This window comes from Gekko japonicus, unplaced genomic scaffold (assembly GCF_001447785.1).
Source record: "Gekko japonicus isolate JY-2015 unplaced genomic scaffold, Gekko_japonicus_V1.1 scaffold4969, whole genome shotgun sequence".
Classification (NCBI taxonomy): Eukaryota; Metazoa; Chordata; class Lepidosauria; order Squamata; family Gekkonidae; genus Gekko; species Gekko japonicus.
In genome coordinates, this window is record NW_015164787.1 from 696 (window position 1) to 14,924 (window position 14,229).

A 14,229-nucleotide genomic window follows, 5' to 3' on the forward strand; every position below is an offset into this window, starting at 1 on the left:
CCACCTCCATTTAACCCAATAGGGAGTTGGTACGCAGAGGCAGGCAACCATGCGGGGTTGTCATAAGTTGGCTGCAACTTGATGCCATATTTACCACGATGGTCCCACTTCCTGGATGGCCCAGGCTAGCCCAATCTCATCAGGTTGCAGAAGCTAAGTAAAGTCGGCCCTATCTAGTACTTGGATGGGAGGCCACCGAGGAAGTCCAGGGTTGCTACGCAGAGGCAGGCCATGGCAAACCACCTGTGTTCATCTCTTGCCTTGAAAACCCTACGGGGCCACCCAGGGCTTTTTTTGTAGAAAAAGCCCAGCAGGAACTCAGTAGCATAATTGGCCACACTCAAAAGCAGAAACTCATTCGCATATTAGGCCACACCTCTGACAGCACAGGTCATTAGCATATGAGGCCACACCCCATGTGTTACCAGAAGTGTGCTCATCCAGCCACACCCACCTTTTGCTTCTTATTCTGTTTACCTTGTTTGTTGCCAAATCCCAGGCCCTTTTTGTAGCAGGAACTCCTTTGCATGTTAGGCCACACACCCCTCATGTAGCCAATCCTAATGAGTTTCTGCTCTTGGGTGTGGCCTATTATGCTAATATGTTCCTGCTGGGCGTGGCCAACTCAGGAACCAGCCGGAACTCTGTTCCGGCCCAAAAATAGCCCTGGGGCCACCATAAGGCAGCTGCGACTTCACTGCACTTCCCACCACCAACACTGCCCACGTTTCATAGCTGTTTTGGACAATGCCTACTCCGGCTGGACACAAAATTTTAATAAATACAAGCAAACGGGATTACCGTAGCACTGTCTGTATCCCGAATGCCCAACACAAAACGGTTTCCTTCGGTGATTAATTTCGGCTTGGCTCCAGCGCACAGGCAAAGCTTCTCATACGCGTACTCCTTGCCGTCTTCTGTGATTACTTTCTGCAACCAGATTTAAAGTTTGTGTGTGTGTGTGTGGGGGGAGGGAATGACGGCAGAAGATTTATCAAAGCAAGCTGCTGATTTGCTGTCAGTAGGCGACCTGACGGTATATCTCTCCTCTCAACACCAAAAACGTGGCTGACAATTCATCAGTGAAAATCAAGTCAAAATGTTGCAGAATTAGAACCCAACAGACAATTAATAAATGTTACCATCTACATAGGAAGCAGGACATTTAAAATACTGTAAAATGTTTGAAAATGAGAAACAAAGATGAGAAACAGACAGTGATTAAAATGTGGAGTTTGCTGCCAGAGGATGTAGTGATGGTCACAGGAATAAGAAGCTTTAAAGGGGAATTAGATAGATTCATGGAGGACAGGTCTGTCAGTGGCTACTAGCCAAGGTGACTGAGGGGAACCTCCACACTGAGAGGCACTACGCCTCTGAATCTCAGAGCCAGGAGGCAACCTCAGGGGAAGGCCTCGGCCTCTGTGCCCTGTTGTTGGCCCTCCAGAGGAACTAGTTGGACACTGTGTGAGACAGGATGCTGGACTAGATTGCCATTGGCCTGATCCAGCAGGGCTCTTCTTATGTCCTTAAAGATTCTATTAAAACAGTGCAGAACCTCAAAGGAAAGAGAGGAACCCCAAAACCTAGAAACCCTCCACACTGTGACTCTTGCTGACTCATTTGCCGTAATAGGTTTTGGTTCAATGACCCAAGGCATTTTGCCACATATTAACTGTAAATTAAACTGCCATTCACATCCAAAAGCTTTCCGGCATTTAACGCTAGTTCCAGCTCCTGCCAACCTAGCAGTTCGAAAGCAAGAAATTGCAAGTAACTAAATAGGTACCACTTCAGTGGGAAGGTAACAGCGTTCCGTGCGCCTTGGTGTTTAGTCATGCCGGCCACATGACCACGGAAACGTCTTCGGACAGCGATGGCTCTTTGGCTTTGAAACGGAGATGAGCACCGCAACCCTAGAGTCGGATTCGACTGGCTTTCGAGCAAGGGAACCTTTACCTTTACCTTTAAATAAATGGAGCATGGACAATTTCAGCACAACTTTCACAGCCCTGTTGCTACAAGTCAGATTTTTTAAATGATTATTTTCAAGATTCTCTTGCTTCCCACCAGTGATACTTAACATAAGAACAGAAGAGCCTTGCTGGATCAAACCAGGGGTCCATCCAGTCCAGCATCCTGCCTCACACAGTGGCCAACCAGTTCCTGTGGAGGGCCAACAACAGGGCACAGAGGCAGAGGCCTTCCCCTGAGGTTGCCTCCTGGCTCTGGGATTCAGAGGCTTAGTGCCAGTGTTCCCTCTAAGCTGAGTTAGTGTGAGCCAGCTCACAGTTTTTTAGCCTCTGGATCACACGTTTTTGTCTTAGATCAGGAAAGATGGCTCCAGAGCAAAAAACCTAATTTTATACAGGAGCCAAATCGCTCGCTCACAACTTTAATGCCAGTAGCTCACCAAGTAGAATTTTTGCTCAGAAGACTCCGCAGCTTAGAGAGAACATTGCTTAGTGCCTCTGAATGTGGAGGTTCCCCTCAGTCACCATGGCTAGTAGCCACTGACAGACCTGTCCTCCATGAATCTATCTAACCCCCTTTTAAAGCTGTGTATTCCTGCAGCCATTGTTACATCCTCTGGTGCTATCAGGAGGTCTTCCTCTGCTGAAAGACCTCCTGACGGCACCTGGGTGGTGGTGTTTTTTTTTTTGAAGGGGCTATTATATGATATAGAGCGATGGACTGGATGGGCCACTGGCCTGATCCAACATGGCTTTTCTTATGTTCTTAATTCTGCAGGATCTGTTTAGGCAATACAAAAGTTTTCATGCGCTGGAACTGGCCAATAGAGACGACTGCCTTGATTTGTGCAACTCTGTGACTGTAGGGGGGGCACCTCTGGCGTTTCAACTGTTTCCTCTTTTTCCAGCTTACCCACAGTGGCTGCTCAGTTCATTTCTCATTACTGCAGTGAAATAATTCATAATTCTATTATGAAGTATACTGAAATAAATGGAAGCTGTAAATATGTTGGTGCATAGAACAAGGCCTCTGTAGATCTTGGAGTAGAATGCCATCCGTCACTATCAGGTTGTTTACGGCTTTATAGGTCAAAACGAGCCGTTTGAATTTTGCTCAGAAACAACGTTGCAGCCACAATTTCTGGCGATGGTATTTTAGGAGTTAGTCACTCCCTTCCCTCAACTGTTGTTTCCTTGGATTTAATTATTTTATTTTTGAAATCTTGTCCATTGTCTTGTACTCATACATATGCTTAAGAACTGTTGTTGATTCCCCCCCCCCAAGGCAGAGGAAATCAACCCTCGATTGCTTTTGCATGCTGTATCTACCTAGCCCATTCCACGGCAAGGGTTACAGTACTTTTAAAAAATGAAACTCGACCCCCCTCCCCCATGCAGTGTTCCCTCTAAGCTGAGTTAGTGTGAGCTAGCTCACAGTTTTTTAGCCTCCAGCTCACACATTTTTGTCTTAGCTCAGGAAGGACGGCTCCAGAGCAAACTAATTGATGCAGTAGCCAAATTGCTTGCTCACAACTTTAATGCCAGTAGCTCACAAAGCAGAATTTTTGCTCACAAGACTCCACAGCTTAGAGGGAACATTGCGGTTTCTGCTTCCCACTGTACTTGCTGATAGTCATCTGGGAAAATGCCAAGTAGGATGTTTTTCAACTCTGGATTCCAGCATGGGATCTCATTGTTTGACCCCCTCGCTCCCACGTTTTCTCCATAATTTTTGCAGTCAGCGGCTGTGCCTCCCCATTATCAGGTTTCCATCCCAAGCTCTCAACTGTACAGTCAGACAAATGCTAACCTCGCCAGGAATCAACCAAAAACAATGCACAAACATTTCCACATGGTGGCAGCACCTGCTTTGCGATAGCACACTTCTTCAGACACCCAGAATTATACCCAGAATTAAAACTGTGTTGGTTTTAAGGGTGACACTGGACTCAAACCTTGTTCTGTTGATTCAGACCAACATGGCTACCCACCTGAATCTGCTTTGTGATAGAACAAACTTCGAGTCCAGCGGGACCTTTAAGACCAACAAAGTTTTATTCAAGGGGTACATCGTGTGCATTGATGTTGCCTCCCAGCTCTGAGATTCAGAGGTTGACTGCCTCTGAATGTGGAGGCTCCTTTTAGCCACCATGGCTAGTAGCCACTGATAGATTGATAATTCTATTTCATCCCCCTTTAAACCTATTTCTTCCTGTGGCCATCACTATATCCTCTGGCAGTGAATTCCACATTTTAATCACTCTCTGTGTAAAGAAGTATTTCCTTTGGTCCGTCCTGAACCTACTGCCCATCAGCTTCATTGGATGCCTTCAAGTTCTAGTATTTTGAGAGAGGGAGACAAATTTCTCTTTCTCGACTCTCTCCATCCCGCGCATAAATCCTTTCCTTCAAAACCCCTCCTTGAAACCCACTTTCCCCCCATCCCAGCACGCACAAATGTCTCTCACTTGGTTGGTCTCTCCCTATCTTACCACCAATGTTCCCTCCAAGCTGAGTTAGTGTGAGCTAGCTCACAGTTTTTTAGCCTACAGTTACAGAGTCTATCCTTGTATGGCACACCCCTGTATCTACCGGAAACCACTACTGAGGGGAAAAGGTTGAACCTTGCAAGCATAAAAACCCTCCTAAAAACTGGAGTTGTCAAATTAGCAATATATGGTACCATGGAGGAGGTATGCAAGGGGAGGGGTAATAATTAATAGGGAGAACAAACTCCAAGACTACCGGCATTAATGATCTGTGCCTCTATATCCCAAATTCTCCTCCTTACCACCTGCAAGATTGCTACCTCACCACAGTTATAGAGGGGTTCCAGATCAATACCTAGGGTACCCACCTTTTTCACTATGGCCTGTGACCACTCTGATGTATAAGGGTCAGCTAAAAGTTGGACCATTAGGCTAGCAGGAGGAGATCGAAAATGGAGCCGAAGCCAATATTTGATTGTAATGATCCAAGCCCGAGATTCTATCAAGTGGAGACCCAGCTCCTTATAAAGGGCAAAAAGTGACACTGAGTTGGAAACACCAAGAATCCTGCGCAGAAAAGTGGAGTAGATGCTCTCAACTCTCCTAGTAAAAGACTGAATCCAGATAGAAATCCCGTATAGCAGACGAGATATAACAGCCGCTTGGAACATCTTAAGCACAGCCGGGACAAATTGGTTGCCCTTGTAGAAAAAAAACCGAATCAGGGCTGCAGCCTTATTCTTAGCCATAACCAAGGAGTGTTCTCTATGCAAACACCAGCTAAGATTGTAACAAAATAGCACTCCCAAATACCGGAAAGATTTTACCTGCTGTATTTCTCTTCCCGGTTCACACATTTTCGTCTTCGCTCAGGAAGGATGGCTCCAGAGCAGACTCATTTATGCAGGAGCCAAACTGCTCGCTCACAACTTTAATGCCAGTAGCTCACAAAGAAGAATTTTTGCTCACAGGGCTCCACAGCTTAGAGGGAACATTGCTTACCACTGTGGTTTTGCCCATTGTCTCTTATAGACTGGAAGCTCTCTGGGGGCAGGAACCCACCTGTTCTTGCTTAGCTAACTCTATAAAATGCTGTGTCCATCAATGGCACTTCATGCCTTCGTTGGAAAAAAAAAAGCTGCTCAGATTTGGGTGACATAGATGAAAGAAGGTTGATAGCGTAGCATTATGCTAAGTGACCTATCGGTTTCAATAAGCTCACAGTCATTCTTCATAGGGCTACCCTGCTAAGAGGAGCAAGGTAACACATACATTTAATATAACTACTTCAGGGTAAACCAACAGTGTTCAACAGGAGTCTTTCACTCCTCTCTCTCCTCAACCTGCCCTTTGAACATTTCACGTTCCACATCGAGGCAAAAGAATACAAGGTTCTCTTACATGCTCATCGCTTTTCAATTGTTTCACTCCAGACTGGATAACTTTAATGTTAGGGTAGCATCTCTCCAACACGCTGCTTGCTTGTTCCTCAACGTCAAATTCTTCTAAAGCTCTGGAAATCTGGTAAGGAAAACAACATGATCACTTCAGGGGTGATCATTTCAGTACAAAACATTTCAGTACAAAACATTTCAGTACAAAACCCACTGAAGCTATAGCTGTGTATTTGCCACATATAACTCCATGCTTTATGCATAATACATTAAAAAACAACACAGAAGTCAGGGAGGTTGCGGGGGCAGGTGGGCAAAAACACCACTGCCTTGGGAATTAGCAGGCTGCTGACAAGATTGTGTGAATTGGCATCATTATATGGGCAACAAATGCACACATTTATATCCAGGTGTTTCTTTTTTTGATAAGGGAAGAGCATCTTAAATGGACCTCCCTGTGGTCTGCCGCTAAGAAGAGATTGGATTTATACCCCGCCCTTCACTACCCAAAGGAATCTCAGAGCGGCTTACAAACTCCTTTCCCTTCCCCTCCCAACAACAGACACCCTGTGAGATAGGTGGGGCTGAGGGAGCTCTGAGAGAACTAAGAACAGCTCTGGAAGAACTACGGCTTGCTCAGGGTCATCCAGCAGCTGCAAGTGGAGAAGTGGGGAATCAAACCCGGTTCTCCCAGATTAGAGTTTGCGCACTTAACCACTACACCAAACTGGCTCCCTCACTAAGGGCGGGTTCAGGCCCACACCTGACACTGTTATGTATCTGCCTCATATCTGTTGGGAATCTGCTTCATATTTGCAGACCGTTGATGCCTTTATTCCATTTATTCATTTCTACCCCATCTTTCCTCCTGGCTCAAAGAAGCTCAGAAAAACATGTCCACCCTGAGCATCTCTCCAAAGACCCAGCCACAGGCTGCTCCTGGTCCTGGAGACCAGTTACCTGGAGACACTGTCCACTGGACCCAAGACCTTCTGCAGGCAAAACTTGTACTCTTTCACCTGTACCCATCAGGCACCCACAATCCATTCACTGGATTTGAATTGGATTCAGATCTTGGAAGCTAAGCAGGATCGGCCTTGGCCTAGTATTTGGAAGGGCGACTCCCAAAGAAAACCAAGGTTGTGAAGCAGAGGCGGGCAATGGCAAACCACCTCAGAAACGTCTCTTGCCTCAAAAACAAGTCTAGCTCGCCACCTAGTGGTGCATAACGCTAAAGAGCTAGAACTTCTGGTTGCCAGACAATTGTAGGATCTCCTGGCTACTCTACACATACTGCCATACGGAAATTATTAATTGTAGGAAAGCAGTGCAGATGGATTCACTATTCTCCTGGCCTGGAAATTGGGAACTAGTAAGTCTGTGCGTAGACGTCTGGTGACTGCCTACATGATGCAGTCAATTTGGCCTTGGCAGCTGTGAAGGAGATAAGGAGCTGTGAGCTTGGAATCAACACATTCCAAGCTCTGAACGTAGGCCTGTAATTTTCCCTTATGGAGGAAGAGGGAGGGAGAAGGGGGAAGAAAGATATAAAATAAAACGCTGGGGAGTGAAAAACCTCAGACCGCTTCAGCAGCCCCTTTGTGTCCTGTCGTCTTTGCATCGCGTGAACCCTGCCCACACAACAATTAAATATTATTATTATTATCATGTGCAATGTTCCCTCTAAACTGTGGAGTCTTGTGAGCACAAATTCTACTTTGTGAGCTCCTGCCATTAAACTTGTGAGCGAGCGATTTGGCTGCTGCATAAGTTAGTTTGCTCTGGAGCCCTCCTTCCTGAGCTCAGACAAAAATGTGTGAGCCAGAGGCTGAAAAACTGTGAGCTAACTCACACTAACTCAGCTTAGAGGGAACACTGATCATGGGTCTCTTTTATAATTCTGAACAGCAGTAATCTGAGTCATCCTAGCTGAAGTCTCCACTACCGGAGATTCTTTCAGCTTCCCAAGATGCTATGAACTAATGCTGGAAAGTAAAACATTGTGTCACAGAACCACTGATTTAATAGCAATACTTACAGAGAACGCTCACCGCCATTTTGCCTCTTATTCCCATCCTTGCCCTGCCTATATCACTCAAGAATATTTACTGCTAGTTTGGAAACCCACATCCCCAGTGAACAAAACACAGCATCGCAGAAGTACAGAGAATATTACTCGGGCCTCCCACCCACGGTGTTCCTAAAAATCATGGCTGGCGTGAGCTACACAGACCTGGAAAACCTGCACCCGAAACCTCCAAGAGTCAGAACCCATCCCGCTCACCTGTCTGAAGTTTATTACTTTTTTTATAACCGGAGATGCTGTAATCAGTAAAATATCCTCAGAGGGAAACTCTGTAGCCAGCTTGTAAAAGAAAGAGGGGGAGAAATTGAGATTATTTTTCAGTGATGTTTTATGCCCCACACATCAGTGTTCTTCCAGACACTTCGACAATTCCTTGATGAGGAAGAGAGTCATGTGTGAACAAAACCACTTGCAGACAGAATAAAGCAGGAGTCCAGTGGTACCCAGGGTTCCCAAGTCAAAAAATGTACTTACCGGGGGACTCCTGGTCCGCGGCTGGAGCACGCCGCATGCACGTCACCAGGAAGTGACGTTATGACGCCGGGCACGCTGCCACGACCATCCCAGGGAAAACCATAGTTTTCCCACGGATGACCGTGGCCCCGCCCCCAGCGTGCCCGACGTCATAACGACACTTTCTGGTGACGCGCACACCGGGGTGGGGTTCCCCCCGGGGCCCGATCTGCCAGTGGCTGAGAACGGGCCTCTGGGGCGGGGGTTTCCCCGCTCCCCGGGGGGACTTGGGAAGCCTAGTGGTACCTTATATCCTGGGGTCCTCAACGTGGTGCCCAGGGGTGCCACAACGCCTGCTGAGACCTTTCCTGGTGCCTGCCGAGTGTTTTTAGAAAGTGAGAGGTGTCACGTAGGCCTTTTGCCCAGCAAGGCTTCTGATCAGCTGTGTAGTTGCTGCTGCTTTTTTAACGTTGCTTTGGCAGCAGCTGCCACCACGGCACAAGCATCTTCACTGTGTGATCGAAGTTAAGCGGTGGCAGCCATTTTGTGGCTCGCTCTGCCTCCTGCGGCAGCCATTTTGTGACCATCACTTTGTGAGGGACCAGAATTCCAAAGGTACCCAGGGACTCAAAAAGGTTGAAACCCCCTGTTTTAGACCGTCAAAATGTATTCCCGCACACATTTTTGTGAGCTAGACCTCACTTCTTCAGCTCTGCTAGAATAAATGTCAGTCTTCAAAGGAGATGCTGGTTCCAGTTTCATTCTCCTGCTACAAACCAACACAGCTACCTGTCTGGAGCTACCACTTGAGGGCAAGACATAGGGTTGCCAAGTCCCCCCGGGGGGGTGGGGAAACTCCCGCCCGAGAGGCCCGTTCCCCGCCGCCGGGGATTGGGCCGCTGGGGGGGGGGACACCCCACCACCAAAGCGCATGACGTGCCCGGCGTGAACACATCACCCAGAGGTGATGCAATCGCGTTGGGCACGTTGCGGGGGGACGCTCTATCATCCGAGGGAAAACTCTATGGTTTCACACCTCAGATGATTGTGGCCCCGCCCCCAACATGCGCGATGCAATTGCGTCACTTCCGGGTGACGTGATTGTCCCGGGGACGTCCGGGACTCCCCCCGCTATTACAAAGGTAGGACTTGGCAATCCTAGCAAGACATGTTTCAAGAAGGAATACTGCCCAAACAAACAACAACCTCTTTATTATTACTTCATTTATAACCTGCCCTTCTCCCCAATGGGGACACAAAGCGGCTTACATTGTTCTCCTCTCCTCTATTTTATCCTCACAACCACCCTGTGAGGTAGGTTAGGCTGAGAGAGTGAGACTAGCCCGATGGCAGAGGGGGGATTCAAAACCAGGTCTTCCATATCCTAGTTCACCACTCTTAACCACTACACTATGCTGACTTTCAAGGCACATACTTTAAACTCATTAATTTTCTTGATGTTTGGTACTCTGCCACGCTTAAAAGAATGGATCCGCTTGGGGGTTAAAAAGGTAAAGGTTCCCTTGCTCAAGAGCCAGTCGAGTCCGACTCTAGGGTTGCGGTGCTCATCTCCGTTTCAAAGCCGAAGAGCCAGCGCTGTCCGAAGACGTTTCCGTGGTCATCTGGCTGGCATGACTAAACACCAAGGCGCACAGAACGCTGTTACCTTCCCACCAAAGTGGTACCTATTTATGTACTTGCAATTTTTTGCTTTCGAACTGCTAGGTTGGCAGGAGCCAGGGCCAGAGACGGGAGTTCACTCTGTCATGCGGCACACTCGGGTCTCGAACTGCTGAACTACCGACCTTCCACAGCCTGCAGTTCAGCGTCTTAACCCCTTGAGCCACCGCAGCTCCTGCTTGGGGGTTAGAGACAGGTTAAAGGACGGAAAGCGGAGAGTCAAGAAGACAGCTCTTCCATCACAATTAAGCATTTCCCACAATGATTGGTATTGGGACGGCGGCTATTTAATTTGCCCATAAATGATACGGCACCGGGGGTGAGCAGCACGCTGGCCGAGTTTTATTTCTTTACTTCATTCCTACCCCGCCTTTCCCTCCGACAGGGACCCAAAGCCTCGTTAACATTGTCCTCCTCTCCTCCGCTTGTGTTTAAGGATGGCACCAAATTATTCGGGATGGTGAAGAACCAAAGTGGAGTGTGAAGTGGAGAGCAATAGGGCACGTGAGGCTCAGTGTAAGTGCAAAACAGGGGCCCCCAGCCTTTTAAGAGCCTGCAGGCACCTTTGGAATTTGGACACAGCACGGTGAGTGCCGCCACAAAATGGGTGCCAAAATGGCTGCTGCAGGAGGTGGAGCCAGCTACAAAATGGATGCCCCAGCTTACCTTCAGTCACACAGTGAAGATCCTTATACTGTGAGACAGTCTACCGAGGGCCAGTTTGGTGTTGTGGCTAAGAGTGGTGGACTCTACTCTGGGGAACTGGGTTTGAGTCTCTGTTCCTCCACCTGCAGCCAGCTGGGCGACCTTGGGTCAGTCACAGTTCTCTCAGAGCTGTTCACTCCAGAGCAGTTCTCTCAGAGCTCTCTCAGCCCCACCTTCCTCATAGGGTGTCTGTTGTGGGGAGAGGGAGGGAAGGCGATTATAAGTCGCTCTGTGACACCTTCGGGTAATGAAGGGCAGGGTACAAATCCAATCTCTTCTGTGGGGGTAACTGCTGCCAAAGCAACATGGGGAAAAAACCCTGGATAGCTAAGCAAATCGCCAGCGGCCAGTCAGAAGCCTTGCTTGGCAGAGACGCCACCTGGCCCTGCTCACGTTCTAAAAACACTTGGCTGACACCAGAGACAGGTGTTAATGGCACCCACAAGGCACCACACTGGGGGCTCCTGGTGTGAAATGAACTGCTGCCAAAGCAACATGGGGAAAAAACCCTGGATAGCTAAGCAAATTGCCAGCGGCCAGTCAGAAGTCTTGCTTGGCAGAGACGCTACCTGGCCCTGCTCACTTTCTAGAAATGCTTGGCTGACACCAGAGACAGGTGTTAGCGGGCGCCATGGCACTCACAGGCACCACACTGGGGGCTCCTGGTGTGAAATGTGGCAAAAAATAACCCTGACTTTAAAATATGTCCAGAGCAAGGCTCCCTCTAAGCTGTGGAGTCTTGTGAGCAAAAATTCTCCTTTGTGAGCTGCTGGCATTAAAGTTGTGAGCGAGTGTTTTGGCTGCTGCATAAATCAGTTTGCTCTGGAGCCCTCCTTCCTGAGCCAAGACAAAAATGGGTGAGCCGGAGGCTAAGAATCTGTGAGCTGGCTCACACCCAGTCAGAGGGAACACTGGTCCAGAGCTATGCAAAGGAGGTACTACTCGCAAGGCTTTTTCTGTAGAAAAAGCCCAGCAGGAACTTATTAGCATAATAGGCCATACCCAACAGCAGAAACTCATTAGCATATTAGGCCACACATACCACCTTTTGCTTCTTATTCTATTTACTTTGTTTGTTGTCGAAACCCAGGGCTTTTTTTGTAGCAGGAACCCTTTGCATGTTAGGCCACACACCCCTAATGTAGCCAATCCTAATGAGTTTCTGCTGTTGGGTGTGGCCTATTATGCTAATGAGTTCCTGCTGGGCGTGGCCAACTCGGGAGCCAGCCGGAACTCCGTTCCTGTGCGTTCCTGCCCCAAAATAGCCCTGACTACTCGGATCTACTCAGTGGGGCTTAGTCCCAGGCAAATGTACTTAGCATGTCACTGGTTGACAGGGTCTAAACCGGCAGTGACTGACCAGCAAAGAGATCTTGGGGTCACGGTGGACTGCTCATGAAAGCGGTTGTTGCAGTACAGGGCAGCAGTGAAAAGGCAAACCTGTGTTAGGGATGACTAGAAACTGTAACAGCCAGTATCATTATGCTCTCGTATAGATCTTCAACGTGGCCATATTTGGTTGGCCACAAACTGAAACAGACTGCGGGGCCAGATTGTTGGGCTGATCCAGCAGAACTGCTCTTTTGCTCTCATCTTCGAGGTTCAGGGGGCAGTTGACAAAAACAAACAAACAATCGAAATACAACTGGGAACCAACCGGTAACCAGTGAAGGGTTGTAAGCATCAATGTTATATATCTTGAGTTGCCAAGTCCAGGTCTGGAAATACTTGAAGAGTTGGAAATGAAGCCTGAGAGGGTGGGGGTTTTTTTGGGGGGGAGGGAGGGGTAGGGAACTCAGTAGGGTACATTGCCAAACTCCCAAAGCAGCCATTTCCACCAAGAGAAGTGCAATAAATGTTTTAAATAAATAAATGATCTACATAGTCTGGAGATAAGTTGTAATTCCAGGAGATCTCCAGCCCCTACCTGAAGGTTGGCAACCCTAGTTATATATCATCTCTACAGCTGATACCCACCAAAAGCCAAAATCTAAACCACATGCAAGTTCCCGACTAGGGTCAAAAGCAGCTTCCATCTCTTGTGACTGGGCCTCTGCATGGATCCTGCCACACGGGACTTGTCCTCAATGTGGACCAGCCACTTAGCACAGCTGACCGCTCTCAGTCAACAGCAGTGGCTGCTCCGCTCTTTCATTCATTGGTAATTTAAAATGACTCGTTTCCCAAAGCCTAAATCAACAGGAGCCCTCCCATTTTCTTTTATTGCAGTGAGCTGGGATTACCATATTTTGAAAAGCAAAAAAAGAGGACCTATTTCCCGACTGACTACTTCAAACAAGTTTTAAGTTGTGATCATTGCTACTAACTAGGAATATTCCTAACCTTCCAACCCCAAAATAGGACATTTTCATGATTTTTTTTAAAAGAGCCCAAAAAAGGACAGACACACACACACAAAAAAAGAGAGGGCATCTGGTAACCCTGAGTAAGCGACATTTCCCATTCCCTCTGCAATCCTACGAAAATTCAAAAGCAGGGGGCTTAAGCCGCGCATGCGCACAGAATCAAGCCCCTCTGCACATCAGGTACTTGGTAGCCGCGCATGCGCACAACCACACAATCCCGCAGTTTGAGGGGGAAAGCGATACTTTACCCTCTCGGCGCACGTCACCCCCGCGATCCCCCCTCCCACTACAACGAATCGGCTCCCGGAGGCGGCGAGGAGCGAAGGCGAATCGGCTGCCATGACGACCGCGGGAAAGCGCCTCACTCGGCCCCGGCGACTGCAGTCACTAAGAAGACGCTTCTCTACGGTGCGCCACGAGGTTCTTGTTTGGACGTGTTTCTGCCACTTGCGCTTTCTTTCAACAGGCTCGGGAGGAGGGGCGCGGCCGGGTGACAGAGGATGCTCTCTGCCGCCCCGCAGCGACCAGAGCGTTATATTGCACCCGAGGAGTACGGCTTGCTGTTGGAATAAATAGATGCAAAGGGAGAGTCGCGTTACTCGTTCCCAGCCAAGGTAAACACGAGTCCGGCCACGTTTGAAGACGTGACTCTGAGGCTACGTTAAAGGCTAAACTTATTTAGTCTTCAGAACGCCATGGGCCTCCAGTTTCAGTAACTTTGCTACGGGCTTTAAAGCAAGGGGAAAGAGCCAACTCTGAAGAAGCGAGCAGTGAATCCTCTGGCCACTGGCTGGGGATGGAGGGGGTAGGATTACCGGAGCCAGGTTGGGGAAACTCCTGGAGATTTGAGGGTGGGTCGTGGGGAGGACAGGGACCTCGGTGGGGTACAAGGCCATATAGAGACCACCCTCCAAAGCATCCATTTTCTCCAGGAGAACTGATCTCTGTCGTCTGGAGATAGGCTGTAATCCTGGGGAGGGGGATCCCCAGGCCCTACCTGGAGGCTGGCATCCCTAATACCTTGCCACCAGTATTCCCTCTAAGCTGAGTTAGTGTGAGCTAGCTCACAGTTTTTTAGCCTCC

The 14,229-nt window shown here is 48.4% G+C and overlaps 1 long non-coding RNA gene across 1 annotated transcript; it reads right to left on the reverse strand.

The window, feature by feature from the left end:
* Positions 1-816: 816 nt before the first annotated feature.
* Positions 817-13,431, reverse strand: LOC107109162. The gene is made up of 4 exons (XR_001482466.1): positions 13,395-13,431; positions 8,141-8,221; positions 5,864-5,983; positions 817-930 (listed from the first exon to the last, which is right to left on the reverse strand). It is a non-coding gene; the product is annotated as an uncharacterized LOC107109162 (long non-coding RNA).
* Positions 13,432-14,229: the final 798 nt, after the last annotated feature.